Below are 12,032 nucleotides of genomic sequence, written 5' to 3'. Positions count from 1 at the left end.
ACACGCGTTCCCAAATTTAAAAAATACACGAAAGTTTCGCACAGCTCTCAGAGTTCAAAACACGTAATACACCGAACTCCTTCCTGAAACTCAATTTCTTGTTTGGCCGAAGACCAAGCCCTTCCCCAACACCTCCCGGATCCAAGGACTCCCCAGTGGCTGTCTTCATGATGTGCTGGAGAAGCGGGTGGGGTTCATTAGCCGGTCTTCCAGCACCTCTCTGTGAGGTGGGCTCACGGGGACTCCCATTCACAAGTCACCTCGATCCCTCGTCGGCCGTGGAGGCTGACACTGTGGCCGGCCAACAGCTCTGAGTCCTCCCCTGTCTTCAGATCCTGACTCCCTGAACCAAACACGGCAGTCTCTCTCAAGTGTGGATTTAAGGCCGGACGGTCTCCCTCACAAGGACTTAAAACGGATACCCCTGCCACATATCTCAGTATTAAAATTACCTTCTGTGTTATCAGACTACAGGTGCCAAAGTGGTCAAGACGATAAAGGAGGAGTGACGCAGTGATGTAGGAACAGGCATAAACTGCTCTGGTCAGATCGCGTGCACACAGAAACCAGCGTTTGGGCCAGTCTCGGCACCTACGGGCAAAACCCAGTTCTGACACCCATCTGCACTCACCGGCATCACATGCAAAGCCGCAGGGGGAGCCCCCGCAGAGTCAGGCAGAATCAGATCGCTCTGGAAGCTGAGGAAGCAGGCCCGAAACCAAGGGAAGCAGTGCAGACCTGTGCTACTCAAAGTGTGGTCCGGGGACCAGCAGACCACCATGACCTGTGAGCGTGTCAGCCATGCAGAATCTCGTCCCCCACCAGCCCTACGAATCACTACCTGCATTATCCAACGAATCCCCACGTGGCTGGCACGAAAATCAAAGTGTGCGAAATGCTATCTGGACAGGAAGGGCGCCCCGGACCAGGCATGGGACTCTGGGCGGGAGGCACAAGACACCAGCACCAAGCAGGAGCCGGTATTTGGAAAAGGCAGCATGATTTCAAATCCAGCTCATCCCGGGTCCGAATCCAGGGTCAGCCGCCCGCTAGTGGTACTACCCGGTACCATTCACTTCACCTCTGTTGGAGCTCGTGGGGGGGTGTTAATTACACTTCGCAGGGGACGACAAGTATCTAGCATCTAGCACGTGGCAGATTTGCGATCAACGCTGCCTTTCCATCCTGAAGCACACACCTGCCTGGCACGGCTGTCTGGATCCTGTGATGCAGAGGGATAAATGAGGAACTCCCGGGAGAGACAAGAGGTCCAACCCAGGGGAGCACGGGTTTCCCTAACAAGGAGACATCACATCATTCTCACGCTCTCTTTTTCAACCAAGAGGGGAACTCAACGTCAGTGAATATGAACACCTCAGGGCACCAGAGAAAGTTCACTGCTAAATTAATTTAGATGTCCATCCAACATTCCAGACCAGCCCTGTCCCCACATACGTAGTTTTAAATCTTCTAGTAGTCACATTGGGGAAAAAAAAAAAAGGGCGAAGGGAGGGTAAACAAATCTTAAGTTCATCCTTTTGATAACTTTAATTTAGTAACAGTTTGTATTCCACCAAAAACGGCATCATTTCAACATGTAATCAACATAAAAAGGCATTAATGAAATATTTTACGTCCCTTTTGTAGACGCCTTCAAACCCTGCTGTGTATCCCACGCCTACAGCTCACCTCGTGAAGACCAGCCACCTTGCAAACTCAGCGGCCGGATGTGGCTAGTGCCCACCCTACTGACAGAGAAGTTTTAGCCAACAGAACGTCATTCATGGATTCCTCGGATCCCTTCTCCACTCAGTCTTCCATCACTACCAAATCCCCACGTGCGAGTTCATGAGTATCCGGCCACTGCCGAGCAAACCCGGGAAGCAGAGGGACATGGGAAAAGACGGAACAGGGGCTGTGGCTAACCTGCCGTACTTTCACAGTCATGGTTTTTGGTTTTTTTAACTCTGGTTAACGTGAATGACATCACCTAGACTATGGCCAGCACGGACTAGAGTGGATTCGTCTGGAAGCAGAGACAAAGTACGAGACGATAACCGCAAAATTCATCCAACGTTTTCCAACCACAAATGAACGCACGGCCAAGTGGGACCAAGGATGCCACCCTCCTGCCTACATGTCGCCCACTTTATGCCAATTTGGGCAGATGTAACTGAAGACCTTACAGACAAGGCAAGAGACGCTCACTGTGTATTTTCCCGGGGGAAAAAAAAAATCTACTTAAAAACGAAGTAAAAGGTAGGACAGGAGAAACAATACCCTCTAAGATGAGAAAAGAATGTCAGGGCAAAGGCCCTGCCCCTAAACCAGGGACACTCAGGAACACAGAACGGCTAAGGTTTTAGGGAGGACTTACCACATTCCCGGCTCTCTGCTAAGCACTTTATACACATTTACTCTTCATAACGACCTTCAAGAAAAGTATGGCCTAGGATCTAAGGAACTTGCTCAAGGTCCCACGGCCAGTTGGTGGCAGAACGCAAGCTTATGTCACCGAAGGCTGGGCAAACAGGTGTCTGTCACTGCGAGCCAGGCAAAGGCAACTGAAAATCTCCATGCACTGAGGCCCCACGCTTCACCACAACACTAGGCACGATCGCTTCTCAAACTAGAGACCTCAAACTACCTCTCCCACTCTCGCCACGTTAAATCAGCAGAACAGTTGAAAACCAGCTTCCCGATGAGTCCCTGTGTGGTTCACGTGACATATGAACTGTAAATACGCACTGGTTCTTACACCACCAAACACATAATAAACACTGGACGGCAGAGAGACGGTGATGACGCATCCTGCCTTGGACCAGGAGGTCAGAATGCTGGGTTCTAGTTCTACCTACCTACTGACCACCCTCCCTCCCCATTTGGGCTCCCTGTAGAAGAAAATGAGAAGACAAGTATAAATATCTATCTCCAGCTAGGGAATCTTCAAAACCAAACCAAAACAAAACAAAACAAAACACAGGACTCTGAATTTTCTAACTTAGTAAGTTTTTCAACAATCCAATTACGATTCAGTCCCTAGAAAGAATCTGTTCCTCACAAACAAATGATCAAAATCGATACCCATTACGAGACCCATGAGTCAGCCTCTGGAAAGCAAGAGTTTGTGTCCCACAAAGAAAAGGCTGGGCTGAGAAAACCTTCAAGAACAACAACACCTTGATTTTATCTTTAGGCCTCTGTAAACCCTGCAAGATGTCCGGAATCTCCAATTGTGTAAAGTTGTACGAATATCTAACTGGAAACAATACAAAACCTGCATTTTTAGCAACCATCAACTAACTACAGGTTACTTAGTGGGGAATACATGGGACAGCTACAAAGGCCACTCTTGAGTTTGTCTAAAAATTACTTATTTCAGTCTCCAGATTTAGATCACGTAGAATTTGCTCTCCCTGTCTCCTTCTAAAAGAGGAAAAATTCAGAACTTCCTGTCTGCACAAGACGATTCAAAGAATTCTTTTAACTAACTGTGTTTACCTCTTATTGAAACAAAAGATTTTTCTCAGCACGACTTTCAACTTAAGTCCATCCTTTTCAAAGAATAAATAAAAACAAAAACAAAACCATCTCTGTTCCTCTTCCCTTCCAATTTGTATCCTCACCCTACAGTGCCCAGTAAAAAACATAACCTTTTCAAGCCGCTATTTCTCACACTGCCTCTACTGTACAGATTCTCCTCTCTCTGTGATGAATGAAGTCAGGAAAACAGGGATAATTACAAGGGAGACTTGTATTCCCATTACCTTCTCGCCTCGGCCGTCATCAACTGCCGCCTCTAATGTGAACCTTATCAGTGCCTTTACTGTCCAGCGCCTACCTGTGCCCGCTCTCAGGCCCTTCCTCCCAGCTTCCACACCCCTAAACCCTTTCCATGGTTTCCTCATGCCTACCAATCCTGCCGCCCCAAAGCAGAACAGCCTAGTGGCGAGGAGCAGGCTTCAAATTGTGTCGCTACGATCATTTATGAACTGGCAGGCCTTGGCCAGGGTCTCTGTGTCACTGTCCCACCTGCACCACGGGGAAAAAAAGAACGCGGCTCATCTCGCTGCTTCGGTACTGCATGGGCAACCAATGGAAAGGATCACCAGACAAGCTACGGTGTCCGCAGGGGTCGGCCGCTAATACTGCTTCCTGCCTCTCTGGAAAGGTCTTGCCCTCCAAGTTTCCAAAGCACGCATCTTACGTTCTTCAGCCCCACCTCCTTTAAGGCCTTGACTATGTAAACCATCACCTTACGGAACCCCAAACGCAACCTTTTCCTTACGTCTTTCTTCTTCTATCGTCTCGGTTCCACGCCAGTCCCTCTTGGTCTAGAGCTCCAACCCAAACAGATCCAGGCAGCAAAGGGCACCTCCCACGGCCAACTCAACCCAAACTTGAACTCCCTGTATCACATCCACCTTCCAAATCCATTCTGCCTTCTGAATGCAGTGTCTCACAGACAACCACCACCAGCAGCAAGTAACCTCAAGCAGCAACCTCGGCCCTCTCCTCCGCTCCTTCCTCTCCACCACCCCGACTGCTACCCCACCCACCACGGCTCCATCCCAACGTGGTGCCTTAGATCAAGCCCTCTTCTCTCCTAGATGTGCTGCCGTGGTCCCCTCATTTGACCTCCCTGCCTCCAGCCTCCAGAGCTTCCAGAACCTCCGTTCCGTCCTGAGATAACTGCCTCGGGACCTCTGTCATTAAAAGTGAAGGCTTTCTGCTTCTACTGCCTACAGTCCCCGGTCAAATGGTCTGTGTGGAATGACCTTCAGAAGTTGGGCCCCTGCCTGCCTCCTCACTTCACCTCCTGCTCTCCCACACCCACCCCTACTCTCCCATCCCCGCTCACAACACCAGGCTCGCTCAGCGCCTTTCCACAGGCTGCTCCATCAGACTCCCGTGCTGTTCCCCCAGTCTCTGCCCGCTTGCCATACCCACTCGGTCCTCTCCCAGCACAGAAGCCACCTCTGCAAGGGCTCCTCCCTCTCCACGCCGGGCACTAGGTGGCTCATTCACATTCCTATCATAGTATCTGCAGGCTACTTCCCACTAGAGGTTTCTCTCTGGATTCCTTTTCCCTTGGTACTCCCAGGGCCTAGCACAACATCTGGTGCTTACTAAACATTCGGTATCTGTAAAATGGCGGAAATAATCCCCAAATAACATCACTTCCCACTTCTCGGGCTCTCCTCTGTCTCAGCACCACAGCCTTGGTCTGTTCATTCTGTACAATCCTGAACGCTATTTTATCCTCCAAGAAATTTTTTAAAGTATGAAAAAGCTGGGGGCGCCTGGGGGGGCTCAGTTAAGTTGAGCTTCCGACTTCCGCTCAGGTCATGATCTCGCAGTTCGTGAGTTTGAGCCCCACATCAGGCTCCTCGCGGACGGTGCGGAACCTGCTTGGGATTCTCTCTCTCTCCCTCCCTCTCTCTCTCAAAATAAATAAATAAAAATTTTAGAAAAAGGAGTCTGCTCCCCAAATCTCCCTACTGCATTGCCCAGATCTTGCTTAAGTCTTTTCACTTCCTTAAAAGGCATGAAAGCTGGATAATAATTACAGATGTTAAAACAACACCCGTATTTTGGCAGTCAAAAAAAAAAAAAAAAATCAGGACAAACTATCATTCGTAATACGTTGGTTACGTAACTCAGAGTTCAACAAAGATCTCTGGTACCACTTTCCAGGATTCCGAGTGTTGTTGTTCCGTGTCTTACTGAACCTGAAGACCCATGTGAAGGTTAAACTGCCAAATGTTTCTGAGGAGATTAAAAATAATTGCTGTAGGAAATAAAGGATATTTTACCACTCGCAGCTTTTTTGTTTCCACTTTTGGCTAACTCCGATTAGTTCTGGGTTGTAAAGTATGTCATCCACGTTCGTGAGTGGTCTATTACTGTCTTCACCTCTCGTGTGTCTTCAGATAATGCTTGCCACAATCTCTTGCTTGGGAAGTCTTAACTGTCGCTAACGAGGCCAGATCTCTCTCTCCCACGAGCTAGGAAGAAGTGCTGAATGTATTTTCATTCGAACTTCTAATCCTTGCGTACTCACCATTCGACCCAGCCACCCCACGACCCCAAAGTCTTCAGGGAGGAGACATAAAGACTGACGTTCAGACAAAAGCCTGCATGCAAATGTTTGCAGCAGCCTTATCCACAAGCACCCACAACTGGAAATAACCCTGACGTCCCGCAGCCAGAGAACGGATCAACTGTGATAGGCCCACATAGCCGTGTCCAGGTTGGCAACAGAAAAGTAGCCAAGTATGGAGATACACCACAGCATGGATGGCTCTCAAATGCACTTTGCTAAGTGAACGTAGCCGTCCGTGTGGCATTCGAGGGACGGAACACATCAGCGGCTGGCAGGGGTGGGGGTGGGAAGGATCGGTCTACCAACATCCAGCAGGAGGAAAGTTTTGGGGGTGATGGAACCAGTCCCTGAGCCTGCTGGTGGCAGATACACAGCGCTATATGCTTGTGCCAAAACCCGTACAACTATTCGCCACGGGGTAAATTTCGCCGGATGTAAATTTAAAAGTTCTAAAAAGTTAATTATTTAACCACGGCTTGGTTAAAGATTATATATAATCAACACAAAGGTGTGGATGTCCTTAATGTTTACCCTGGATGTGGTCACCGTATTGTGATTAGGAAGAGATATCGGGGGAATGAGGAGACGGCCACCCCAAATTGCCCCCAGATACTTTCGGTTTCTCTTGTATTGGCAACCATCCCGAGGTCCCCACATCAGGGCAACCTCTGCCCCAGCTGGGAACCAGCTAGATGGGAGTTCTAGCAAGGCTGTGAGGAAGGTTATTCGAAACCAACAGAAGACGGACCCCAGGATGCATTTCAAGGGAAGAAATAAAGGAGGACAGGAGACACAACTCTGAAAATTCTAACTCCTCCCAGTCAAGGGGATACACAGAAAATTCCATGTACAGGTTGGCTCCCTTCGTCCCGTAACCCCTTTTTTAAAAAGGAGTCAAAGTGCATGGGGGCAGGGAATCTCTTTGGGAGAAAAGAGGGGCAAAAGAGAGAGAAGCGAGCCTCTTCTCCTGGACCATGAGGCTGGGGGGCCCTAAAAGCCCCCACTCTGATGTTTCTTAACATAGAAAAACTAATTCGAAGGAAGCAAATGACCAAAATGAAGCTTCAACCACCCCGTGACACTTTCTTTCCAGAGTACCCTCATCAGCCCACACATTCCTCCTCCAGAGGGGATGGCCGTCGTGTCAACCCTGGAGACTGCCGCAGGCAATCCCGACCAGGCTCCAGGTGTGGCTGCCCGCTTGGTGACCGCGGCAGCGAGGGCACAGGCCCGGCCCCCAGCGTGGGGGCCCCCAGTGTGGGTGCCACCCTGTTCCCTCCTGCCTCTTCCAGGAAAGAAGAGTGCTGTCTGCTCATTCTCCGCACTCATATTCACGTTCGCGAGAGCCCAGAAAACTCTGTTCCTCTCCTCGGAGACCTGGGCCTGCTACATTGTTATACCTCAGCCAGAGATCGCCACCTGAGACAAACCTCAGTCCATAGATGAGCCCCTGATTGCTGGCTTGGAGAACCAGCTCTCCAGGCTTAAACAGCACTTGCAGCTGGAAAGACTGGCCTAAATGCAAAACAAATGCGATTTTCCAGGAGCCTTGTGGGGGGGGGGGGGGAGGGGGGGCAGGGAAAGGAGGAGTCACAAAGCTCAAAACCGCGGAGAGAGTCAACCAGAACATTCTGCGACATGCAATGCCCTACAAAAAAAAGGGCTCTCCCACATACTATCCGGAAATGGCCACTGCGAGGAGAGGAGGAGACGGCTGTCCAAGTGAAATAAAAAAAAAAATCACGGACTTTCTAAAGACAGGAGTGAGGGCCTAAATTATAAAACAGCTGATTGTATTAAGCTAATTAAGGTTTATCATGTTAGCCATCTGAGTTTTAGTTGGCACCAGAAAGGCAGGAACAGCATATCATGCAACGTGGATTGCGATCTGCTTCGCAAGCAGATTTCCACCACGCTCAGACACAGGACCTCTGGCAGTCGAAAAAGATGTCGGGTTGAAAACCAATTTTAGCACAGTGATTTGTGAAGAATTCTGTTCCATCGTGTGAGCTATTTACCGGGATACCAGTCCGAGATTACACGTATCTTTATTAAGCACTACACCGCGCATCTGAGCTAACCATGCCCCTCGTTTTCCCTTTCGCCGGTTTTCTCACACCCTGGAGGCTCTGCGATCACATGAAAAAATTCCTAACAATAAAAAACCCTTGCGTGCTTGACACCCTTCACTGCAGATATTCTGCCCACCCACTGCCAGCACACAACTTCCCGATCTTCGGAGATCCTCAGCATTTCAGAAAAGGCGCTCTTCTGCTGAAATGGGAGAGGCACAAGATCCCCTCTTCAAAGTAGGGGAGAAATTTATTTCCAATCCTGCCTTCCGCGAGCGCCTCTTGACTGTACTTCTCCCAAACCAGAAGACAGAACTCCTTCTATCTGTTGCTGACATCGTACTGGAGAGGATTCTGGAGCTGCTGGTTTTTCTGTGTGGGGCAGTTGTAGTCTTTTCACAAGGAACCCCAAGGCAAAAACGTTCAGGGTTCCCCCGGAAGCGCTCACTGTCTTTGTTCTTCATCTTGCTACCCTCGTTCCTGCCTTCTCCCCTCTGCTACTCTCAAACCTCTGGTTTTGGGGGTGCCTTAAAATGCCAGCTCGATTCTCACTGCACGCTCTTCAGGCATCAGACATTTTCTACCAGCCACTGCTTATAAAGCTTGGAGTTAACAGGCATCTTTTCACAGATGAAGCCAGACCAGCCGGTTTCCTCCTGGTACTGCATTAGCATTCCACATTAAAATGTATGCCACAAATAATCCAATGGCAAACTCACCGTCCACAGCCCCCAAAATCAATAAAAGCCACTTGACTCGGAGTGAAAAACCTTTCAGGTTAACACAGAGCTCAAGGTAAAAGGAAGGTGATGAATGAACAAAAGGCAAATCTACCTTCAGACTCTTCAAATCCTAAAAAGGAGGCGAGGCTGCCTCGATTTGGCCAAGTCCTTCCTTTTTTTTTTTTTTTTCGTCCTCGACGGGATCACGCTATATGTGTGCTGCTTTAGTCTTTATGCAAAACAGTGCATTCTCCACAAGGCCCTGATGCCTACCATTCTCTAAACTTGCTTCTTTTCCAGGCCTGCCTCTTCTAAAGGACTACCCGCATGCGAGTTAATGAAGTCATTCTGATTTGGTCTGGAGAGCAATACCATCATAAAGTCACTCTAATCCCATTACACTTGGATAACATTAAGAGTATTTCTTCTCCACTCTGAACCCCAAATTCTCTCCAGGGTACCAATCCACTGTCAGTCTGTCTCGGAATGGATCCTCAGATAAACACTTAAATTCATGCTCAAAATATCGTATCTCACCTTGTGAACCTTGACCTTTTGGAAAGACTTTGGCCCAATGTTCAGTTACTGTCACACGGTTGCATTCTCTGCAAATATGAAAGGGTTAAAAGCAGCCCCAGTCAACAGGCCTACAAGGAAAAAAAAGACAGCATGTATGCCTTACAGCATCACTGGAACGCATTTATGCTCATTTCCTAGAACAATATTGTTACCTTTTGGCCTTCATAATAGTCAGAAGTACCCCCAACACCCTTCAGTAGCCTCTAAAAGGAAAAGCACAAAACAGAACATTCCCTGCAAGAGAGAAACAAAAAAAAAAACAAACAAAAAACAAAAACAAAAAAAAAGGCATGCAAAGTAGCATTCTCCAGCAACAAACAAAACTACCATTACAAACCCATCAGTTCATTTTGGTTTTGTTTTGTTAAAAACACAGAGAAAGAGAGAGAGAGAGAGAGAGAGAGACTGCATACACCAAGAGTCCCCACCCTAGCAAGGCACATTTTTTCTTTAATAAGGGTCATAAATCTCAGCTCCTTGTCCATCCCCTAAGCAAAAGCAAAAGGCAGGAAAAGCCCAAGTTAATCTCAGACCTTGCAAACCTGCACCTTTTCTCCCATCTTCTCTGCACAGAATCTTTTAGGGCTCCATTAGTCACATACCAGTGCTGTGTGGTGTCTAAGTGTGCATTCACATACTGTGTTGGGATGGTACCTTCCTGCAAGGTCCTCTGCTTTTGGCTGCCATGAAGGGAGGAAGCTGCTATCCCACTGTAGTAGCTCAGTGACTGCATTGTGTTCAGGAGCTGATCTGCCTCAAACCAGTTTCAGCCGGTTCTGGTCACCCTACATAAAAAAGCTATGGCAACCCTCCCTGAGTTGCCAACAAGTCCCTGAAAATCATCAGCACGGAGGGGATCTCGCTGGGGGTTGCTCTTCCCTTTTAGGTCTTCGTGAGGAGGGGAAGGTCATCGTGTGTCCCCCCACCGCCGCACAAGCACACAGCCTTGGAAATGCTCGCCTCACAAGCACCCCAGAGCCCCTCGGGGCCCATCCCCCCGGCCCCTCCACCCCAAAGCCCACCGCAGACACTGTTTCCCCCTCCTTCTCCTTCCCCCACTTACCTCCCACAACCTGGCTCACATCTTTGTGTACCTGTGTGTCAGTGTGTGTTCTCTGTGTTGGTGGCTGACAAAGAGCCCCCAAGAAAGCAATCTATGTGTGCCTCCTCACACTGGATGCGTCGGCTGCAGGAGCGGCCTCGGCCTCCTAGCAGAGTGGTGCTGGCTTGTTGACCAGGCTCCTCTCTGCCTGTCACCCCCACCCCACCCAGCCCCCTCCTCCCGTCCCTCTCCTCTCTCTCCCAGCCCTGTCACCACCACCACCACCACCACCAGCCGCCCCCCCAGTCTCCTCCTCCTCCAACCTTCTCTTCTTTCAAGCACCTGGGGGGAGAAGTCCAAATCCCTTCACCTCGGGGTAGGAAACTAGGGATGCCTGGGGTGGGGGTGGGGGGGGCGAGTCAAGGGGCAGTGAGAAAGAGGGGCACAGCGGCCTTTCAGGAATCCTCCGTGAGCCGCCAGCGCTGGAGGAGGGGGTGGGGGGGAAGGAGCGGGCTCCTGCGCTCACGTGGCCCCCCTCTCTGAACCTGTGGGGCCTAGCGAAACCGGCTCGTCCTCGGCCCCCCCAAGGAGGCTGGCGGGGCGCGAAGGCCGCCCCGTCCCCAAGGCCAGGGTGGGACAGGCCACTGCAGTCAGGCCAAGGGGCCTGAGCCTCACGCGCTCGCCCCGGCCCGCAGGGGTGGGCACGAGGGGCCGGCGCGCCCGCCTCTCCCCGCAGCCCACCCGCGCGCCCCGTCCTGCGCTGCCCTCGCCCCCTCGCTCGCCCCCCGCCGCCCCTCGCCGCCCCCCGCCCCGCGGGCGCACACCCACCCCCTTCCCGGGGTTGGCCTTCGCAGCGGTCAAGCCCGGGCGTCTGGGCCGCAGCTCGGATGACCTTTGTTCAGCGCGGCGCCGCCGGCTGCTGCTGCTGTGGCTGCTGCTGCTGTCGTCGTAGCGGCGGCGGCGGCGGCGGCTTCCATGTTACGGGCGTGTCATCCGCATTCCCGCTGCCGGGGTCTGTGTGTGCGTGTGCGGTGGAGCGGCCTCGCCGCCGCCGCCGCCGCTGCCGCCGCCTCCCGGGCTGCCGGCTCCCGCGCCCCCCGGGCCGCCCCGCCGCTGCCGCCGCCGCCGCCGCCGCCGCGGCCTCGCCGTGCGCCCGGCCCGGGCCCCGCGCCTCCCCGGGCGGCGCGCTCTAGGCCGCGCGGCGGCGGCGGCGGCGGCGGCGGGGCGGCCCGCCACGCCGGGGCCTACGGCTGGGGGTACGGGCCCGGCGGCGGCGGCGGCCCGAGCGGCGAGCGAACAAAAGGGAGCGCGGCAGAGGGGGAGGGGGCGGCCGGTGGGGGAAGGGAGGATTCGGGGAGAAGGGAGGCGAGAGCGCGAAGCCCCGCAGCCGGGCGGGCGCGGACGCCCGGCCGGCGCCGACTCCGCGGCTGCGAGAGGAGCCCCGCCGACCTGCCAAGTCTCGCCCATACGGGGCCGCCGGGCTGCAGCTTCGCCCCGGAGAGCGGGGTGGT

General features: G+C 52.0%; 1 protein-coding gene across 1 annotated transcript in view; it reads right to left on the bottom strand.

The window, feature by feature from the left end:
* ZNF532 (zinc finger protein 532) overlaps positions 1 to 10,752 on the bottom strand; it is a 108,138-nt gene extending 97,386 nt beyond the window's left edge. Inside the window, 2 exon segments of the mRNA XM_019463895.2 lie at positions 9,438 to 9,547; positions 10,543 to 10,752. The gene's annotated coding sequence lies outside the window, so the exon portion shown is untranslated.
* Positions 10,753 to 12,032: the final 1,280 nt, after the last annotated feature.

This window comes from Panthera pardus, unplaced genomic scaffold, assembly GCF_024362965.1.
Source record: "Panthera pardus isolate Hobbes unplaced genomic scaffold, ASM2436296v1 HiC_scaffold_15, whole genome shotgun sequence".
Taxonomy (NCBI): domain Eukaryota; kingdom Metazoa; phylum Chordata; class Mammalia; order Carnivora; family Felidae; genus Panthera; species Panthera pardus.
Note: the sequence above shows the minus strand (reverse complement) of the source record. Positions and strands in the feature narration are given on the sequence as shown.